The sequence below is a fragment of the Lagopus muta genome, chromosome 1 (assembly GCF_023343835.1).
Source record: "Lagopus muta isolate bLagMut1 chromosome 1, bLagMut1 primary, whole genome shotgun sequence".
Classification (NCBI taxonomy): domain Eukaryota; kingdom Metazoa; phylum Chordata; class Aves; order Galliformes; family Phasianidae; genus Lagopus; species Lagopus muta.
In genome coordinates this window covers 42,966,441-42,988,224 of record NC_064433.1, presented here as the reverse complement: position 1 = coordinate 42,988,224, position 21,784 = coordinate 42,966,441, and the positions used below count along the sequence as shown (strand labels likewise).

The 21,784-nt window shown below is 51.8% G+C and overlaps 1 protein-coding gene and 1 long non-coding RNA gene across 2 annotated transcripts in view; one reads left to right on the top strand and one right to left on the bottom strand.

Moving 5' to 3' along the window:
• Positions 1-21,784, bottom strand: part of TMTC3 (transmembrane O-mannosyltransferase targeting cadherins 3) — a 1,052,995-nt gene that overhangs the window by 252,567 nt on the left and 778,644 nt on the right. The gene's annotated exons all lie outside the window — the stretch shown is intronic.
• LOC125688478 (uncharacterized) lies at positions 20,322-20,650 on the top strand. The gene is made up of 3 exons (XR_007374741.1): positions 20,322-20,338; positions 20,460-20,502; positions 20,586-20,650. It is a non-coding gene; the product is annotated as an uncharacterized LOC125688478 (long non-coding RNA).

The following is a 21,784-nucleotide window of genomic DNA, read 5'->3' as shown; positions in this document are numbered from 1 at the left end:
GAAAAGGTATGTCAGTCACAGAGTGTAACATTTTTAGTCCTTGACAGTCCTTGGTAGATCCCCGAGATGCCCCTGCTCTAAGCTTAGTATTTCATAGCACTTTGCTGATTCATTGGCCTGACTGCAGGTGCTGGCATAGTGCCTGAAGTATTCAGCAGATGGGCAAGCAGGTGAGCATGGCCACTTAGGGGTGGGCAGCACATGGAAGCAGGGCAAGTGGCTGCTCCTTTATTCCTTCCCATCTGCCTTGCAGATGGGCTTCTGCTCAAGATGGATCCTGAGAAGGGCACACGCCTATCCTGCAGCCCTGTAAATCTTCTCCATGCTCCACACAGAAAAGGTGTGTCAGACACACAGTGTAACATTTCTAGTCCTATATAGACCTTATGTAGATCCCCTTGATTCCTCTGCCCGGAGTCAAACATTTCATAGCACTTCTTGATCCTCTGCCCCTCCTGCAGGTGCTGGCATTGGACCTGCAGTTTTAAAGAGATGAGCAAGCAGGTGAGCACGGCCACGTTGGGGTGGGCAGCACATGGAAGCAGGGCAGGTGGCTGCTCCTTAATTCCCTCCCATCTGCCTTGCAGATGGGCTTCTGCTCAAGATGGAAATGGAGCAGGACACACACCTATCCACCGCCCGGTAAATCGTCTCCATGCCCAACACTGAAAAGGTATGTCAGTCACAGAGTGTAACATTTTTAGTCCTTGACAGTCCTTGGTAGATCCCCGAGATGCCCCTGCTCTAAGCTTAGTATTTCATAGCACTTTACTGATTCTTTGGCCTGACTGCAGGTGCTGGCACTGTACGTGAAGATTTCAGCAGATGGGCAAGCAGGTGAGCATGGCCACTTAGGGGTGGGCAGCACATGGAAGCAGGGCAGGTGGCTGCTCCTTAATTCCCTCCCATCTGCCTTGCAGATGGGCTTCTGCTCAAGATGGATCCTGAGAAGGGCACACGCCTATCCCACAGCCCTGTAAATCTTCTCCATGCGCAACACAGAAAAGGTGTATCAGACACACAGTGTAACATTTCTAGTCCTATATAGACCTTATGTAGATCCCCTTGATGCCTCAGCCCTAAACCGAACATTTCATAGCACTTCTTGATCCTCTGCCCCTCCTGCAGGTGCTGGCATTGGACCTGCAGTTTTAAAGAGATGAGCAAGCAGGTGAGCATGGCCACTTAGGGGTGGGCAGCACATGGAAGCAGGGCAGATGGCTGCTCCTTTATTCCTTCCCATCTGCCTTGCAGATGGGCTTCTGCTCAAGATGGATCCGGAGAAGGGCACACGCCTATCCTGCAGCCCTGTATATCTTCTCCATGCTCCACACAGAAAAGTTGTATCAGACACACAGTGTAACATTTCTAGTCCTGTATAGACCTTATGTAGATCCCCTTGATGCCCCAGCCCTGAACCGAACATTTCATAGCACTTCTTGATCCTCTGCCCCTCCTGCAGGTGCTGGCATTGGACCTGAATTTTTCAGCAGATGGGCAAGCAGGTGAGCATGGCCACTTAGGGGTGGGCAGCACATGGAAGCAGGGCAGGTGGCTGCTCCTTAATTCCCTCCCATCTGCCTTGCAGATGGGCTTCTGCTCAAGATGGAAATGGAGCAGGACACACACCTATCCACCGCCCGGTAAATCGTATCCATGCCCAACACTGAAAAGGTATGTCAGTCACAGAGTGTAACATTTTTAGTCCTTGACAGTCCTTGGATGATCTCCGAGATGCCCCTGCTCTAAGCTTAGTATTTCATAGCACTTTGCTGATTCTTTGGCCTGACTGCAGGTGCTGGCATTGTGCCTGAAGTATTCAGCAGATGGGCAAGCAGGTGAGCATGGCCACTTAGGGGTGGGCAGCACATGGAAGCAGGGCAAGTGGCTGCTCCTTTATTCCTTCCCATCTGCCTTGCAGATGGGCTTCTGCTCAAGATGGATCCTGAGAAGGGCACACGCCTATCCCACAGCCCTGTAAATCTTCTCCATGCTCCACACAGAAAAGGTGGATCAGACACACAGTGTAACATTTCTAGTCCAATATAAACCTTATGTAGATCCCCTTGATGCCGCTGCCCGGAGCTGAACATTTCATAGCACTTCTTGATCCTCTGCCCCTCCTGCAGGTGCTGGCATTGGACCTGCAGTTTTAAAGAGATGTGCAAGCAGGTGAGCATGGCCAGTAAGGGGTTGGTAGCACATGGAAGCAGGGCAGGTGGCTGCTCCTTAATTCCTTCCCATCTGCCTTGCAGATGGGCTTCTGCTCAAGATGGAAATGGAGCAGGACGCACACCTATCCACCGCCCGGTAAATCGTCTCCATGCCCAACACTGAAAAGGTATGTCAGTCACAGAGTGTAACATTTTTAGTCCTTGACAGTCCTTGGTTGATCGCCGAGATGCCCCTGCTCTAAGCTTAGTATTTCATAGCACTTTACTGATTCTTTGGCCTGACTGCAGGTGCTGGCACTGGACCTGAAGTTTTCAGCAGATGGGCAAGCAGGTGAGCATGGCCACTTAGGGGTGGGCAGCACATGGAAGCAGGGCAGATGGCTGCTCCTTTATTCCTTCCCATCTGCCTTGCAGATGGGCTTCTGCTCAAGATGGATCCGGAGAAGGGCACACGCCTATCCTGCAGCCCTGTATATCTTCTCCATGCTCCACACAGAAAAGTTGTATCAGACACACAGTGTAACATTTCTAGTCCTGTATAGACCTTATGTAGATCCCCTTGATGCCCCAGCCCTGAACCGAACATTTCATAGCACTTCTTGATCCTCTGCCCCTCCTGCAGGTGCTGGCATTGGACCTGAATTTTTCAGCAGATGGGCAAGCAGGTGAGCATGGCCACTTAGGGGTGGGCAGCACATGGAAGCAGGGCAGGTGGCTGCTCCTTAATTCCCTCCCATCTGCCTTGCAGATGGGCTTCTGCTCAAGATGGAAATGGAGCAGGACACACACCTATCCACCGCCCGGTAAATCGTATCCATGCCCAACACTGAAAAGGTATGTCAGTCACAGAGTGTAACATTTTTAGTCCTTGACAGTCCTTGGATGATCTCCGAGATGCCCCTGCTCTAAGCTTAGTATTTCATAGCACTTTGCTGATTCTTTGGCCTGACTGCAGGTGCTGGCATTGTGCCTGAAGTATTCAGCAGATGGGCAAGCAGGTGAGCATGGCCACTTAGGGGTGGGCAGCACATGGAAGCAGGGCAAGTGGCTGCTCCTTTATTCCTTCCCATCTGCCTTGCAGATGGGCTTCTGCTCAAGATGGATCCTGAGAAGGGCACACGCCTATCCCACAGCCCTGTAAATCTTCTCCATGCTCCACACAGAAAAGGTGGATCAGACACACAGTGTAACATTTCTAGTCCAATATAAACCTTATGTAGATCCCCTTGATGCCGCTGCCCGGAGCTGAACATTTCATAGCACTTCTTGATCCTCTGCCCCTCCTGCAGGTGCTGGCATTGGACCTGCAGTTTTAAAGAGATGTGCAAGCAGGTGAGCATGGCCAGTAAGGGGTTGGTAGCACATGGAAGCAGGGCAGGTGGCTGCTCCTTAATTCCTTCCCATCTGCCTTGCAGATGGGCTTCTGCTCAAGATGGAAATGGAGCAGGACACACACCTATCCACCGCCCGGTAAATCGTCTCCATGCCCAACACTGAAAAGGTATGTCAGTCACAGAGTGTAACATTTTTAGTCCTTGACAGTCCTTGGTTGATCGCCGAGATGCCCCTGCTCTAAGCTTAGTATTTCATAGCACTTTACTGATTCTTTGGCCTGACTGCAGGTGCTGGCACTGGACCTGAAGTTTTCAGCAGATGGGCAAGCAGGTGAGCATGGCCACTTAGGGGTGGGCAGCACATGGAAGCAGGGCAGATGGCTGCTCCTTTATTCCTTCCCATCTGCCTTGCAGATGGGCTTCTGCTCAAGATGGATCCTGAGAAGGGCACACGCCTATCCTGCAGCCCTGTAAATCTTCTCCATGCTCCACACAGAAAAGGTGTATCAGACACACAGTGTAACATTTCTAGTCCTATATAGACCTTATGTAGATCCCCTTGATGCCCCGGCCCTAATCCGAACATTTCATAGCACTTCTTGATCCTCTGCCCCTTCTGCAGGTGCCGGCATTGGACCTGAAGTTTTCAGCAGATGGGCAAGCAGGTGAGCATGGCCACTTAGGGGTGGGCAGCACATGGAAGCAGGGCAGGTGGCTGCTCCTTTATTCCCTCCCATCTGCCTTGCAGATGGGCTTCTGCTCAAGATGGATCCTGAGAAGGGCACACGCCTATCCCACAGCCCTGTAAATCTTCTCCATGCTCCACACAGAAAAGGTGTGTCAGACACACAGTGTAACATTTCTAGTCCTATATAGACCTTATGTAGATCCCCTTGATGCCGCTGCTCAAAGACGAACATTTCAGAGCACTTCTTGATCCTCTGCCCCTCCTGCAGGTGCTGGCATTGGACCTGCAGTTTTAAAGAGATGAGCAAGCAGGTGAGCACGGCCACGTTGGGGTGGGCAGCACATGGAAGCAGGGCAGGTGGCTGCTCCTTAATTCCTTCCCATCTGCCTTGCAGATGGGCTTCTGCTCAAGATGGAAATGGAGCAGGACACACACCTATCCACCGCCCGGTAAATCTTCTCCATGCCCAACACTGAAAAGGTATGTCAGTCACAGAGTGTAACATTTTTAGTCCTTGACAGTCCTTGGTAGATCCCCGAGATGCCCCAGCTCTAAGCTTAGTATTTCATAGCACTTTACTGATTTTTTGGCCTGACTGCAGGTGCTGGCATTGTACGTGTAGTTTTCAGCAGATGGGCAAGCAGGTGAGCACGGCCACTTAGGGGTGGGCAGCACATGGAAGCAGGGCAGGTGGCTGCTCCTTAATTCCCTCCCATCTGCCTTGAAGATGGGCTTCTGCTCAAGATGGATCCTGAGAAGGGCACACGCCTATCCTGCAGCCCTGTATATCTTCTCCATGCTCCACACAGAAAAGGTGTATCAGACACACAGTGTAACATTTCTACTCCAATATAGACCTTATGTAGATCCCCTTGATGCCCCAGCACTAAACCGAACATTTCATAGCAATTCTTGACCCTCTACCCCTCCTGCAGGTGCTGGCATTGGACCTGAAGTTTTCAGCAGATGGGCAAGCAGGTGAGCACGGCCACGTTGGGGTGGGCAGCACATGGAAGCAGGGCAGGTGGCTGCTCCTTAATTCCCTCCCATCTGCCTTGCAGATGGGCTTCTGCTCAAGATGGAAATGGAGCAGGACACACACCTATCCACCGCCTGGTAAATCGTCTCCATGCCCAACACTTAAAAGGTATGTCAGTCACAGAGTGTAACATTTTTAGTCCTATACAGTCCTTGGTAGATCCCCGAGATGCCCCTGCTCTAATCTCAGTATTTCATATAACTTTACTGATTCTTTGGCCTGACTGCAGGTGCTGGCACTGGACCTGAAGTTTTCAGCAGATGGGCAAGCAGGTGAGCACGGCCACTTAGGGGTAGGCAGCACATGGAAGCAGGGCAGGTGGCTGCTCCTTTATTCCCTCCCATCTGTATTGCAGATGGGCTTCTGCTCAAGATGGATCCTGAGAAGGGCACACGCCTATCCCACAGCCCTGTAAATCTTCTCCATGCTCCACACAGAAAAGGTGTGTCACACACAGTGTAACATTTCTAGTCCTATATAGACCTTATGTAGATCCCCTTGATGCCGCTGCCCGGAGCTGAACATTTCATAGCACTTCTTTATCCTCTGCCCCTCCTGCAGGTGCTGGCATTGGACCTGCAGTTTTAAAGAGATGAGCAAGCAGGTGAGCACGGCCACGTTGGGGTGGGCAGCACATGGAAGCAGGGCAGGTGGCTGCTCCTTAATTCCCTCCCATCTGCCTTGCAGATGGGCTTCTGCTCAAGATGGAAATGGAGCAGGACACACACCTATCCACCGCCCGGTAAATCTTCTCCATGCCCAACACTGAAATGGTATGTCAGTCACAGAGTGTAACATTTTTAGTCCTATACAGTCCTTGGTTTATCCCCGAGATGCCCCTGCTCTAAGCTTAGTATTTCATAGCACTTTGCTGATTCTTTGGCCTGACTGCAGGTGCTGGCACTGGACCTGAAGTTTTCAGCAGATGGGCAAGCATGTGAGCACGGCCACTTAGGGGTTGGCAGCACATGGAAGCAGGGCAGGTGGCTGCTCCTTAATTCCTTCCCATCTGCCTTGCAGATGGGCTTCTGCTCAAGATGGATCCTGAGAAGGGCACACGCCTATCCTACAGCGCTGTAAATCTTCTCCATGCTCCACACAGAAAAGGTGTGTCAGACACACAGTGTAACATTTCTAGTCCTATATAGACCTTATGTAGATCCCCTTGATTCCTCTGCCCGGAGTCAAACATTTCATAGCACTTCTTGATCCTGTGCCCCTCCTGCAGGTGCTGGCATTGGACCTGCAGTTTGAAAGAGATGTGCAAGCAGGTGAGCACGGCCACGTTGGGGTGGGCAGCACATGGAAGCAGGGCAGGTGGCTGCTCCTTAATTCCCTCCCATCTGCCTTGCAGATTGGCTTCTGCTCAAGATGGAAATGGAGCAGGACACACACCTATCCACCGCCCGGTAAATCGTCTCCATGCCCAACACTGAAAAGGTATGTCAGTCACAGAGTGTAACATTTTTAGTCCTTGACAGTCCTTGGTAGATCCCCGAGATGCCCATGCTCTAATCTCAGTATTTCATATCACTTTACTGATTCTTTGGCCTGACTGCAGGTGCTTGCACTGGACCTGAAGTTTTCAGCAGATGGGCACGCAGGTGAGCACGGCCACGTTGGGGTGGGCAGCACATGGAAGCAGGGCAGGTGGCTGCTCCTTAATTCCTTCCCATCTGCCTTGCAGATGGGCTTCTGCTCAAGATGGATCCTGAGAAGGGCACACGCCTATCCTACAGCGCTGTAAATCTTCTCCATGCTCCACACAGAAAAGGTGTGTCAGACACACAGTGTAACATTTCTAGTCCTATATAGACCTTATGTAGATCCCCTTGATTCCTCTGCCCGGAGTCGAACATTTCATAGCACTTCTTGATCCTCTGCCCCTCCTGCAGGTGCTGGCATTGGACCTGAAGTTTTCAGCAGATGGGCAAGCAGGTGAGCATGGCCACTTAGGGGTGGGCAACACATGGAAGCAGGGCAGATGGCTGCTCCTTTATTCCTTCCCATCTGCCTTGCAGATGGGCTTCTGCTGAAGATGGATCCTGAGACGGGCACACTCGTATCCTGCAGCCCTGTATATCTTCTCCATGCTCCACACAGAAAAGGTGTATCAGACACACAGTGTAACATTTCTAGTCCTATATAGACCTTATGTAGATCCCCTTGATGCCCCGGCCCTAATCCGAACATTTCATAGCACTTCTTGATCCTCTGCCCCTTCTGCAGGTGCCGGCATTGGACCTGCAGTTTTCAGCAGATGGGCAAGCAGGTGAGCACGGCCACTTAGGGGTGGGCAGCACATGGAAGCAGGGCAGGTGGCTGCTCCTTAATTCCCTCCCATCTGCCTTGCAGATGGGCTTCTGCTCAAGATGGATCCTGAGAAGGGCACACGCCTATCCCACAGCCCTGTAAATCTTCTCCATGCTCCACACAGAAAAGGTGTGTCAGACACACAGTGTAACATTTCTACTCCTATATAGACCTTATGTTGATCCCCTTGATGCCTCTGCCCAAAGCCGAACATTTCAGAGCACTTCTTGATCCTCTGCCCCTCCTGCAGGTGCTGGCATTGGACCTGCAGTTTGAAAGAGATGTGCAAGCAGGTGAGCACGGCCACGTTGGGGTGGGCAGCACATGGAAGCAGGGCAGGTGGCTGCTCCTTAATTCCCTCCCATCTGCCTTGCAGATGGGCTTCTGCTCAAGATGGAAATGGAGCAGGACACACACCTATCCACCGCCCGGTAAATCGTCTCCATGCCCAACACTGAAAAGGTATGTCAGTCACAGAGTGTAACATTTTTAGTCCTTGACAGTCCTTGGTAGATCCCCGAGATGCCCCTGCTCTAATCTCAGTATTTCATATCACTTTACTGATTCTTTGGCCTGACTGCAGGTGCTGGCACTGGACCTGAAGTTTTCAGCAGATGGGCACGCAGGTGAGCACGGCCACTTAGGGGTGGGCAGCACATGGAAGCAGGGCAGGTGGCTGCTCCTTTATTCCTTCCCATCTGCCTTGCAGATGGGCTTCTGCTCAAGATGGATCCTGAGAAAGGCACACGCCTATCCTGCAGCCCTGTATGTCTTCTGCATGCTCCACACAGAAAAGGTGTATCAGACACACAGTGTAACATTTCTAGTCCTATATAGACCTTATGTAGATCCCCTTGATGCCCCGGCCCTAAACCGAACATTTCATAGCACTTCTTGACGCTCTGCCCCTCCTGCAGGTGCTGGCATTGTACGTGAAGTTTTCAGCAGATGGGCACGCAGGTGAGCACGGCCACGTTGGGGTGGGCAGCACATGGAAGCAGGGCAGGTGGCTGCTCCTTAATTCCCTCCCATCTGCCTTGCAGATGGGCTTCTGCTCAAGATGGAAATGGAGCAGGACACACACCTATCCAACGCCCTTTGCATCGTCTCCATGCCCAACACTGAAAAGGTATGTCAGTCACAGAGTGTAACATTTTTAGTCCTTGACAGTCCTTGGTAGATCCCCGACATGCCCCTGCTCTAAGCTTAGTATTTCATAGCACTTTACTGATTCTTTAGCCTGACTGCAGGTGCTGGCACTGGACCTGAAGTTTTCAGCTAATGGGCAAGCAGGTGAGCATGGCCACTTAGGGGTGGGCAGCACATGGAAGCAGGGCAAGTGGCTGCTCCTTTATTCCTTCCCATCTGCCTTGCAGATGGGCTTCTGCTCAAGATGGATCCTGAGAAGACCACACGCCTATCCTGCAGCCCTGTATATCTTCTCCAGGCTCCACACAGAAAAGGTGTGTCAGACACACAGCGTAACATTTCTAGTCCTATATAGACCTTATGTAGATCCCCTTGATGCCGCTGCTCAAAGCCGAACATTTCATAGCACTTCTTGATCCTCTGCCCCTCCTGCAGGTGCTGGCATTGGACCTGCAGTTTGAAAGAGATGAGCAAGCAGGTGAGCACGGCCACGTTGGGGTGGGCAGCACATGGAAGCAGGGCAGGTGGCTGCTCCTTAATTCCCTCCCATCTGCCTTGCAGATGGGCTTCTGCTCAAGATGGAAATGGAGCAGGACACACACCTATCCACCGCCCGGTAAATCGTCTCCATGCCCAACACTGAAACGGTCAGTCACAGAGTGTAACATTTTTAGTCCTTGACAGTCCTTGGTAGATCCCCGAGATGCCCCTGCTCTAATCTCAGTATTTCATATCACTTTACTGATTCTTTGGCCTGACTGCAGGTGCTGGCACTGGACCTGAAGTTTTCAGCAGATGGGCAAGCAGGTGAGCACGGCCACTTAGGGGTGCGCAGCACATGGAAGCAGGGCAGGTGGCTGCTCCTTAATTCCTTCCCATCTGCCTTGCAGATGGGCTTCTGCTCAAGATGGATCCTGAGAAGGGCACACGCCTATCCTACAGTGCTGTAAATCTTCTCCATGCTCCACACAGAAAAGGTGTGTCAGACACACAGTGTAACATTTCTAGTCCTATATAGACCTTATGTAGATCCCCTTGATTCCTCTGCCCGGAGTCGAACATTTCATAGCACTTCTTGATCCTCTGCCCCTCCTGCAGGTGCTGGCATTGGACCTGCAGTTTTAAAGAAATGAGCAAGCAGGTGAGCACGGCCACGTTGGGGTGGGCAGCACATGGAAGCAGGGCAGGTGGCTGCTCCTTAATTCCCTCCCATCTGCCTTGCAGATGGGCTTCTGCTCAAGATGGAAATGGAGCAGGACACACACCTATCCACCGCCCGGTAAATCTTCTCCATGCCCAACACTGAAATGGTATGTCAGTCACAGAGTGTAACATTTTTAGTCCTATACAGTCCTTGGTTTATCCCCGAGATGCCCCTGCTCTAAGCTTAGTATTTCATAGCACTTTGCTGATTCTTTGGCCTGACTGCAGGTGCTGGCACTGGACCTGAAGTTTTCAGCAGATGGGCAAGCATGTGAGCACGGCCACTTAGGGGTTGGCAGCACATGGAAGCAGGGCAGGTGGCTGCTCCTTAATTCCTTCCCATCTGCCTTGCAGATGGGCTTCTGCTCAAGATGGATCCTGAGAAGGGCACACGCCTATCCTACAGCGCTGTAAATCTTCTCCATGCTCCACACAGAAAAGGTGTGTCAGACACACAGTGTAACATTTCTAGTCCTATATAGACCTTATGTAGATCCCCTTGATTCCTCTGCCCGGAGTCAAACATTTCATAGCACTTCTTGATCCTGTGCCCCTCCTGCAGGTGCTGGCATTGGACCTGCAGTTTGAAAGAGATGTGCAAGCAGGTGAGCACGGCCACGTTGGGGTGGGCAGCACATGGAAGCAGGGCAGGTGGCTGCTCCTTAATTCCCTCCCATCTGCCTTGCAGATTGGCTTCTGCTCAAGATGGAAATGGAGCAGGACACACACCTATCCACCGCCCGGTAAATCGTCTCCATGCCCAACACTGAAAAGGTATGTCAGTCACAGAGTGTAACATTTTTAGTCCTTGACAGTCCTTGGTAGATCCCCGAGATGCCCATGCTCTAATCTCAGTATTTCATATCACTTTACTGATTCTTTGGCCTGACTGCAGGTGCTTGCACTGGACCTGAAGTTTTCAGCAGATGGGCACGCAGGTGAGCACGGCCACGTTGGGGTGGGCAGCACATGGAAGCAGGGCAGGTGGCTGCTCCTTAATTCCTTCCCATCTGCCTTGCAGATGGGCTTCTGCTCAAGATGGATCCTGAGAAGGGCACACGCCTATCCTACAGCGCTGTAAATCTTCTCCATGCTCCACACAGAAAAGGTGTGTCAGACACACAGTGTAACATTTCTAGTCCTATATAGACCTTATGTAGATCCCCTTGATTCCTCTGCCCGGAGTCGAACATTTCATAGCACTTCTTGATCCTCTGCCCCTCCTGCAGGTGCTGGCATTGGACCTGAAGTTTTCAGCAGATGGGCAAGCAGGTGAGCATGGCCACTTAGGGGTGGGCAACACATGGAAGCAGGGCAGATGGCTGCTCCTTTATTCCTTCCCATCTGCCTTGCAGATGGGCTTCTGCTGAAGATGGATCCTGAGACGGGCACACTCGTATCCTGCAGCCCTGTATATCTTCTCCATGCTCCACACAGAAAAGGTGTATCAGACACACAGTGTAACATTTCTAGTCCTATATAGACCTTATGTAGATCCCCTTGATGCCCCGGCCCTAATCCGAACATTTCATAGCACTTCTTGATCCTCTGCCCCTTCTGCAGGTGCCGGCATTGGACCTGCAGTTTTCAGCAGATGGGCAAGCAGGTGAGCACGGCCACTTAGGGGTGGGCAGCGCATGGAAGCAGGGCAGGTGGCTGCTCCTTAATTCCCTCCCATCTGCCTTGCAGATGGGCTTCTGCTCAAGATGGATCCTGAGAAGGGCACACGCCTATCCCACAGCCCTGTAAATCTTCTCCATGCTCCACACAGAAAAGGTGTGTCAGACACACAGTGTAACATTTCTACTCCTATATAGACCTTATGTTGATCCCCTTGATGCCTCTGCCCAAAGCCGAACATTTCAGAGCACTTCTTGATCCTCTGCCCCTCCTGCAGGTGCTGGCATTGGACCTGCAGTTTGAAAGAGATGAGCAAGCAGGTGAGCACGGCCACGTTGGGGTGGGCAGCACATGGAAGCAGGGCAGGTGGCTGCTCCTTAATTCCCTCCCATCTGCCTTGCAGATGGGCTTCTGCTCAAGATGGAAATGGAGCAGGACACACACCTATCCACCGCCCGGTAAATCGTCTCCATGCCCAACACTGAAAAGGTATGTCAGTCACAGAGTGTAACATTTTTAGTCCTTGACAGTCCTTGGTAGATCCCCGAGATGCCCCTGCTCTAATCTCAGTATTTCATATCACTTTACTGATTCTTTGGCCTGACTGCAGGTGCTGGCACTGGACCTGAAGTTTTCAGCAGATGGGCACGCAGGTGAGCACGGCCACTTAGGGGTGGGCAGCACATGGAAGCAGGGCAGGTGGCTGCTCCTTTATTCCTTCCCATCTGCCTTGCAGATGGGCTTCTGCTCAAGATGGATCCTGAGAATGGCACACGCCTATCCTGCAGCCCTGTATGTCTTCTGCATGCTCCACACAGAAAAGGTGTATCAGACACACAGTGTAACATTTCTAGTCCTATATAGACCTTATGTAGATCCCCTTGATGCCCCGGCCCTAAACCGAACATTTCATAGCACTTCTTGACGCTCTGCCCCTCCTGCAGGTGCTGGCATTGTACGTGAAGTTTTCAGCAGATGGGCAAGCATGTGAGCACGGCCACTTAGGGGTTGGCAGCACATGGAAGCAGGGCAGGTGGCTGCTCCTTAATTCCTTCCCATCTGCCTTGCAGATGGGCTTCTGCTCAAGATGGATCCTGAGAAGGGCACACGCCTATCCCACAGCCCTGTAAATCTTCTCCATGCTACACACAGAAAAGGTGTGTCAGACACACAGTGTAACATTTCTAGTCCTATATAGACCTTATGTAGATCCCCTTGATGCCGCTGCCCAAAGCCGAACATTTCAGAGCACTTCTTGAACCTCTGCCCCTCCTGCAGGTGCTGGCATTGGACCAGAAGTTTTCAGCAGATGGGCAAGCAGGTGAGCATGGCCACTTAGGGGTGGGCAGCACATGGAAGCAGGGCAGGTGGCTGCTCCTTTATTCCTTCCCATCTGCCTTGCAGATGGGCATCTGCTCAAGATGGATCCTGAGAAGGGCACACGCCTATCCCACAGCCCTGTAAATCTTCTGCATGCTCCTAACAGAAAAGGTGTGTCAGACACACAGCGTAACATTTCTAGTCATATATAGACCTTATGTAGATCCCCTTGATGCCTCTGCCCAAAGCCGAACATTTCAGAGCAATTCTTGATCCTCTGCCCCTCCTGCAGGTGCTGGCATTTGACCTGCAGTTTGAAAGAGATGAGCAAGCAGGTGAGCACGGCCACGTTGGGGTGGGCAGCACATGGAAGCAGGGCAGGTGGCTGCTCCTTAATTCCCTCCCATCTGCCTTGCAGATGGGCTTCTGCTCAAGATGGAAATGGAGCAGGACACACACCTATCCACCGCCCCGTAAATCGTCTCCATGCCCAACACTGAAAAGGTATGTCAGTCACAGAGTGTAACATTTTTAGTCCTTGACAGTTCTTGGTAGATCCCCGAGATGCACCTGCTCTAATCTCAGTATTTCATATCACTTTACTGATTCTTTGGCCTGACTGCAGGTGCTGGCACTGGACCTGAAGTTTTCAGCAGATGGGCACGCAGGTGAGCACGGCCACGTTGGGGTGGGCAGCACATGGAAGCAGGGCAGGTGGCTGCTCCTTAATTCCCTCCCATCTGCCTTGCAGATGGGCTTCTGCTCAAGATGGAAATGGAGCAGGACACACACCTATCCAACGCCCTTTGCATCGTCTCCATGCCCAACACTGAAAAGGTATGTCAGTCACAGAGTGTAACATTTTTAGTCCTTGACAGTCCTTGGTAGATCCCCGACATGCCCCTGCTCTAAGCTTAGTATTTCATAGCACTTTACTGATTCTTTAGCCTGACTGCAGGTGCTGGCACTGGACCTGAAGTTTTCAGCTAATGGGCAAGCAGGTGAGCATGGCCACTTAGGGGTGGGCAGCACATGGAAGCAGGGCAAGTGGCTGCTCCTTTATTCCTTCCCATCTGCCTTGCAGATGGGCTTCTGCTCAAGATGGATCCTGAGAAGACCACACGCCTATCCTGCAGCCCTGTATATCTTCTCCAGGCTCCACACAGAAAAGGTGTGTCAGACACACAGCGTAACATTTCTAGTCCTATATAGACCTTATGTAGATCCCCTTGATGCCGCTGCTCAAAGCCGAACATTTCATAGCACTTCTTGATCCTCTGCCCCTCCTGCAGGTGCTGGCATTGGACCTGCAGTTTGAAAGAGATGAGCAAGCAGGTGAGCACGGCCACGTTGGGGTGGGCAGCACATGGAAGCAGGGCAGGTGGCTGCTCCTTAATTCCCTCCCATCTGCCTTGCAGATGGGCTTCTGCTCAAGATGGAAATGGAGCAGGACACACACCTATCCACCGCCCGGTAAATCGTCTCCATGCCCAACACTGAAACGGTCAGTCACAGAGTGTAACATTTTTAGTCCTTGACAGTCCTTGGTAGATCCCCGAGATGCCCCTGCTCTAATCTCAGTATTTCATATCACTTTACTGATTCTTTGGCCTGACTGCAGGTGCTGGCACTGGACCTGAAGTTTTCAGCAGATGGGCAAGCAGGTGAGCACGGCCACTTAGGGGTGCGCAGCACATGGAAGCAGGGCAGGTGGCTGCTCCTTAATTCCTTCCCATCTGCCTTGCAGATGGGCTTCTGCTCAAGATGGATCCTGAGAAGGGCACACGCCTATCCTACAGTGCTGTAAATCTTCTCCATGCTCCACACAGAAAAGGTGTGTCAGACACACAGTGTAACATTTCTAGTCCTATATAGACCTTATGTAGATCCCCTTGATTCCTCTGCCCGGAGTCGAACATTTCATAGCACTTCTTGATCCTCTGCCCCTCCTGCAGGTGCTGGCATTGGACCTGCAGTTTTAAAGAAATGAGCAAGCAGGTGAGCACGGCCACGTTGGGGTGGGCAGCACATGGAAGCAGGGCAGGTGGCTGCTCCTTAATTCCCTCCCATCTGCCTTGCAGATGGGCTTCTGCTCAAGATGGAAATGGAGCAGGACACACACCTATGAACCGCCCTTTACATCGTCTCCATGCCCAACACTGAAAAGGTATGTCAGTCACAGAGTGTAACATTTTTAGTCCTATACAGTCCTTGGTTGATCGCCGAGATGCCCCTGCTCTAAGCTTAGTATTTCATAGCACTTTGCTGATTCTTTGGCCTGACTGCAGGTGCTGGCACTGGACCTGAATTTTTCAGCAGATGGGCAAGCAGGTGAGCACGGCCACGTTGGGGTGGGCAGCACATGGAAGCAGGGCAGGTGGCTGCTCCTTAATTCCTTCCCATCTGCCTTGCAGATGGGCTTCTGCTCAAGATGGATCCTGAGAAGGGCACACGCCTATCCCACAGCCCTGTAAATCTTCTCCATGCTACACACAGAAAAGGTGTGTCAGACACACAGTGTAACATTTCTAGTCCTATATAGACCTTATGTAGATCCCCTTGATGCCGCTGCCCAAAGCCGAACATTTCAGAGCACTTCTTGAACCTCTGCCCCTCCTGCAGGTGCTGGCATTGGACCAGAAGTTTTCAGCAGATGGGCAAGCAGGTGAGCATGGCCACTTAGGGGTGGGCAGCACATGGAAGCAGGGCAGGTGGCTGCTCCTTTATTCCTTCCCATCTGCCTTGCAGATGGGCATCTGCTCAAGATGGATCCTGAGAAGGGCACACGCCTATCCCACAGCCCTGTAAATCTTCTGCATGCTCCTAACAGAAAAGGTGTGTCAGACACACAGCGTAACATTTCTAGTCATATATAGACCTTATGTAGATCCCCTTGATGCCTCTGCCCAAAGCCGAACATTTCAGAGCAATTCTTGATCCTCTGCCCCTCCTGCAGGTGCTGGCATTTGACCTGCAGTTTGAAAGAGATGAGCAAGCAGGTGAGCACGGCCACGTTGGGGTGGGCAGCACATGGAAGCAGGGCAGGTGGCTGCTCCTTAATTCCCTCCCATCTGCCTTGCAGATGGGCTTCTGCTCAAGATGGAAATGGAGCAGGACACACACCTATCCACCGCCCCGTAAATCGTCTCCATGCCCAACACTGAAAAGGTATGTCAGTCACAGAGTGTAACATTTTTAGTCCTTGACAGTTCTTGGTAGATCCCCGAGATGCACCTGCTCTAATCTCAGTATTTCATATCACTTTACTGATTCTTTGGCCTGACTGCAGGTGCTGGCACTGGACCTGAAGTTTTCAGCAGATGGGCACGCAGGTGAGCACGGCCACGTTGGGGTGGGCAGCACATGGAAGCAGGGCAGGTGGCTGCTCCTTAATTCCCTCCCATCTGCCTTGCAGATGGGCTTCTGCTCAAGATGGAAATGGAGCAGGACACACACCTATCCAACGCCCTTTGCATCGTCTCCATGCCCAACACTGAAAAGGTATGTCAGTCACAGAGTGTAACATTTTTAGTCCTTGACAGTCCTTGGTAGATCCCCGACATGCCCCTGCTCTAAGCTTAGTATTTCATAGCACTTTACTGATTCTTTAGCCTGACTGCAGGTGCTGGCACTGGACCTGAAGTTTTCAGCTAATGGGCAAGCAGGTGAGCATGGCCACTTAGGGGTGGGCAGCACATGGAAGCAGGGCAAGTGGCTGCTCCTTTATTCCTTCCCATCTGCCTTGCAGATGGGCTTCTGCTCAAGATGGATCCTGAGAAGACCACACGCCTATCCTGCAGCCCTGTATATCTTCTCCAGGCTCCACACAGAAAAGGTGTGTCAGACACACAGCGTAACATTTCTAGTCCTATATAGACCTTATGTAGATCCCCTTGATGCCGCTGCTCAAAGCCGAACATTTCATAGCACTTCTTGATCCTCTGCCCCTCCTGCAGGTGCTGGCATTGGACCTGCAGTTTGAAAGAGATGAGCAAGCAGGTGAGCACGGCCACGTTGGGGTGGGCAGCACATGGAAGCAGGGCAGGTGGCTGCTCCTTAATTCCCTCCCATCTGCCTTGCAGATGGGCTTCTGCTCAAGATGGAAATGGAGCAGGACACACACCTATCCACCGCCCGGTAAATCGTCTCCATGCCCAACACTGAAACGGTCAGTCACAGAGTGTAACATTTTTAGTCCTTGACAGTCCTTGGTAGATCCCCGAGATGCCCCTGCTCTAATCTCAGTATTTCATATCACTTTACTGATTCTTTGGCCTGACTGCAGGTGCTGGCACTGGACCTGAAGTTTTCAGCAGATGGGCAAGCAGGTGAGCACGGCCACTTAGGGGTGCGCAGCACATGGAAGCAGGGCAGGTGGCTGCTCCTTAATTCCTTCCCATCTGCCTTGCAGATGGGCTTCTGCTCAAGATGGATCCTGAGAAGGGCACACGCCTATCCTACAGTGCTGTAAATCTTCTCCATGCTCCACACAGAAAAGGTGTGTCAGACACACAGTGTAACATTTCTAGTCCTATATAGACCTTATGTAGATCCCCTTGATTCCTCTGCCCGGAGTCGAACATTTCATAGCACTTCTTGATCCTCTGCCCCTCCTGCAGGTGCTGGCATTGGACCTGCAGTTTTAAAGAAATGAGCAAGCAGGTGAGCACGGCCACGTTGGGGTGGGCAGCACATGGAAGCAGGGCAGGTGGCTGCTCCTTAATTCCCTCCCATCTGCCTTGCAGATGGGCTTCTGCTCAAGATGGAAATGGAGCAGGACACACACCTATGAACCGCCCTTTACATCGTCTCCATGCCCAACACTGAAAAGGTATGTCAGTCACAGAGTGTAACATTTTTAGTCCTATACAGTCCTTGGTTGATCGCCGAGATGCCCCTGCTCTAAGCTTAGTATTTCATAGCACTTTGCTGATTCTTTGGCCTGACTGCAGGTGCTGGCACTGGACCTGAAGTTTTCAGCAGATGGGCAAGCAGGTGAGCACGGCCACGTTGGGGTGGGCAGCACATGGAAGCAGGGCAGGTGGCTGCTCCTTAATTCCTTCCCATCTGCCTTGCAGATGGGCTTCTGCTCAAGATGGATCCGGAGAAGGGCACACGCCTATCCTGCAGCCCTGTATATCTTCTCCATGCTCCACACAGAAAAGGTGTATCAGACACACAGTGTAACATTTCTAGTCCTATATAGACCTTATGTAGATCCCCTTGATGCCCCGGCCCTAAACCGAACATTTCATAGCACTTCTTGACCCTCTGCCCCTCCTGCAGGTGCTGGCATTGGACCTGAAGTTTTCAGCAGATGGGCAAGCAGGTGAGCACGGCCACGTTGGGGTGGGCAGCACATGGAAGCAGGGCAGGTGGCTGCTCCTTAATTCCCTCCCATCTGCCTTGCAGATGGGCTTCTGCTCAAGATGGAAATGGAGCAGGACACACACCTATCCACCGCCCGGTAAATCGTCTCCATGCCCAACACTGAAAAGGTATGTCAGTCACAGAGTGTAACATTTTTAGTCCTTGACAGTCCTTGGTAGATCCCCGAGATGCCCCTGCTCTAATCTCAGAATTTCATATCACTTTACTGATTCTTTGGCCTGACTGCAGGTGCTGGCACTGGACCTGAAGTTTTCAGCAGATGGGCAAGCAGGTGAGCACGGCCACGTTGGGGTGGGCAGCACATGGAAGCAGGGCAGGTGGCTGCTCCTTTATTCCTTCCCATCTGCCTTGCAGATGGGCTTCTGCTCAAGATGGAAATGGAGCAGGACACACACCTATCCACCGCCCGGTAAATCTTCTCCATGCCCAACACTGAAAAGGTATGTCAGTCACAGAGTGTAACATTTTTAGTCCTATACAGTCCTTGGTTGATCGCCGAGATGCCCCTGCTCTAAGCTTAGTATTTCATAGCACTTTGCTGATTCTTTGGCCTGACTGCAGGTGCTGGCATTGTACGTGAAGTTTTCAGCAGATGGGCAAGCAGGTGATCATGGCCACTTAGGGGTGGGCAGCACATGGAAGCAGGGCAGGTGGCTGCTCCTTAATTCCCTCCCATCTGCCTTGCAGATGGGCTTCTGCTCAAGATGGAAATGGAGCAGGACACACACCTATCCACCGCCCGGTAAATCGTCTCCATGCCCAACACTGAAAAGGTATGTCAGTCACAGAGTGTAACATTTTTAGTCCTTGACAGTCCTTGGTTGATCGCCGAGATGCCCCTGCTCTAATCTCAGTATTTCATATCACTTTACTGATTCTTTGGCCTGACTGCAGGTGCTGGCACTGGACCTGAAGTTTTCAGCAGATGGGCACGCAGGTGAGCACGGCCACGTTGGGGTGGGCAGCACATGGAAGCAGGGCAGGTGGCTGCTCCTTAATTCCCTCCCATCTGCCTTGCAGATGGGCTTCTGCTCAAGATGGATCCTGAGAAGGGCACACGCCTATCCCACAGCCCTGTAAATCTTCTCCATGCTCCACACAGAAAAGGTGTGTCAGACACACAGCGTAACATTTCTAGTCATATATAGACCTTATGTAGATCCCCTTGATGCCTCTGCCCAAAGCCGAACATTTCAGAGCAATTCTTGATCCTCTGCCCCTCCTGCAGGTGCTGGCATTTGACCTGCAGTTTGAAAGAGATGAGCAAGCAGGTGAGCACGGCCACGTTGGGGTGGGCAGCACATGGAAGCAGGGCAGGTGGCTGCTCCTTAATTCCCTCCCATCTGCCTTGCAGATGGGCTTCTGCTCAAGATGGAAATGGAGCAGGACACACACCTATCCACCGCCCGGTAAATCGTCTCCATGTCCAACACTGAAAAGGTATGTCAGTCACAGAGTGTAACATTTTTAGTCCTTGACAGTTCTTGGTAGATCCCCGGGATGTTCCTGCTCTAATCTCAGTATTTCATATCAATTTACTGATTCTTTGGCCTGACTGCAGGTGCTGGCACTGGACCTGAAGTTTTCAGCAGATGGGCACGCAGGTGAGCACGGCCACGTTGGGGTGGGCAGCACATGGAAGCAGGGCAGGTGGCGGCTCCTTAATTCCCTCCCATCTGTCTTGCAGATGGGCTTCTGCTCAAGATGGATCCTGAGAAGGGCACACGCCTATCCCACAGCCCTGTAAATCTTCTCCATGCTCCTCACAGAAAAGGCGTGTCAGACACATAGTGTAACATTTCTAGTCCTATATAGACCTTATGTAGATCCCCTTGATTCCTCTGACCAAAGCCGAACATTTCATAGCACTTCTTGATCCACTGCCCCTCCTGCAGGTGCTGGCATTGGACCTGCAGTTTTAAAGAAATGAGCAAGCAGGTGAGCACGGCCACGTTGGGGTGGGCAGCACATGGAAGCAGGGCAGGTGGCTGCTCCTTAATTCCTTCCCATCTGCCTTGCAGATGGGCTTCTGCTCAAGATGGAAATGGAGCAGGACACACACCTATCCACCGCCCGGAAAATTGTCTCCATGCCCAACACTCAAAAGGTATGTCAGTCACAGAGTGTAACATTTTTAGTCCTTGACAGTCCTTGGTTTATCCCCGAGATGCCCCAGCTCTAAGCTTAGTATTTCATATCACTTTACTGATTCTTTGGCCTGACTGCAGGTGCTGGCACTGGACTTGAAGTTTTCAGCAGATGGGCAAGCAGGTTAGCATGGCCACTTAGTGGTGGGCAGCACATGGAAGCAGGGCAGATGGCTGCTCCTTTATTCCTTCCCATCTGCCTTGCAGATGGGCTTCTGCTCAAGATGGATCCGGAGACGGGCACACGCCTATCCTGCAGCCCTGTATATCTTCTCCATGCTCCACACAGAAAAGGTGTATCAGACACACAGTGTAACATTTCTAGTCCTATATAGACCTTATGTAGATCCCCTTGATGCCCCGGCCCTAAACCGAACATTTCATAGCACTTCTTGATCTTCTGCCCCTCCTGCAGGTGCTGGCATTGGACCTGAAGTTTTCAGCACATGGGCAAGCAGGTGAGTATGGCCACGTTGGGGTGGGCAGCACATGGAAGCAGGGCAGGTGGCTGCTCCTTAATTCCCTCCCATCTGCCTTGCAGATGGGCTTCTGCTCAAGATGGAAATGGAGCAGGACACACACCTATCCACCGCCCGGTAAATCGTCTCCATGCCCAACACTGAAAAGGTATGTCAGTCACAGAGTGTAACATTTTTAGTCCTTGACAGTCCTTGGTAGATCCCCGAGATGCCCCTGCTCTAAGCTTAGTATTTCATAGCACTTTGCTGATTCTTTGGCCTGACTGCAGGTGCTGGCATTGTGCCTGAAGTATTCAGCACATGGGCAAGCAGGTGAGCATGGCCACTTAGGGGTGGGCAGCACATGGAAGCAGGGCAAGTGGCTGCTCCTTTATTCCTTCCCATCTGCCTTGCAGATGGGCTTCTGCTCAAGATGGATCCTGAGAAGGGCACACGCCTATCCTGCAGCCCTGTAAATCTTCTCCATGCTCCACACAGAAAAGGTGTGTCAGACACACAGTGTAACATTTCTAGTCCTATATAGACCTTATGTAGATCCCCTTGATTCCTCTGCCCGGAGTCGAACATTTCAGAGCACTTCTTGATCCTCTGCCCCTCCTGCAGGTGCTGGCAATGGACCTGCAGTTTTAAAGAAATGAGCAAGCAGGTGAGCACGGCCACGTTGGGGTGGGCAGCACATGGAAGCAGGGCAGGTGGCTGCTCCTTAATTCCCTCCCATCTGCCTTGCAGATGGGCTTCTGCTCAAGATGGAAATGGAGCAGGACACACACCTATCCACCGCCCTTTACATCGTCTCCATGCCCAACACTGAAAAGGTATGTCAGTCACAGAGTGTAACATTTTTAGTCCTTGACAGTCCTTGGTGGATCGCCGAGATGCCCCTGCTCTAAGCTTAGTATTTCATAGCACTTTGCTGATTCTTTGGGC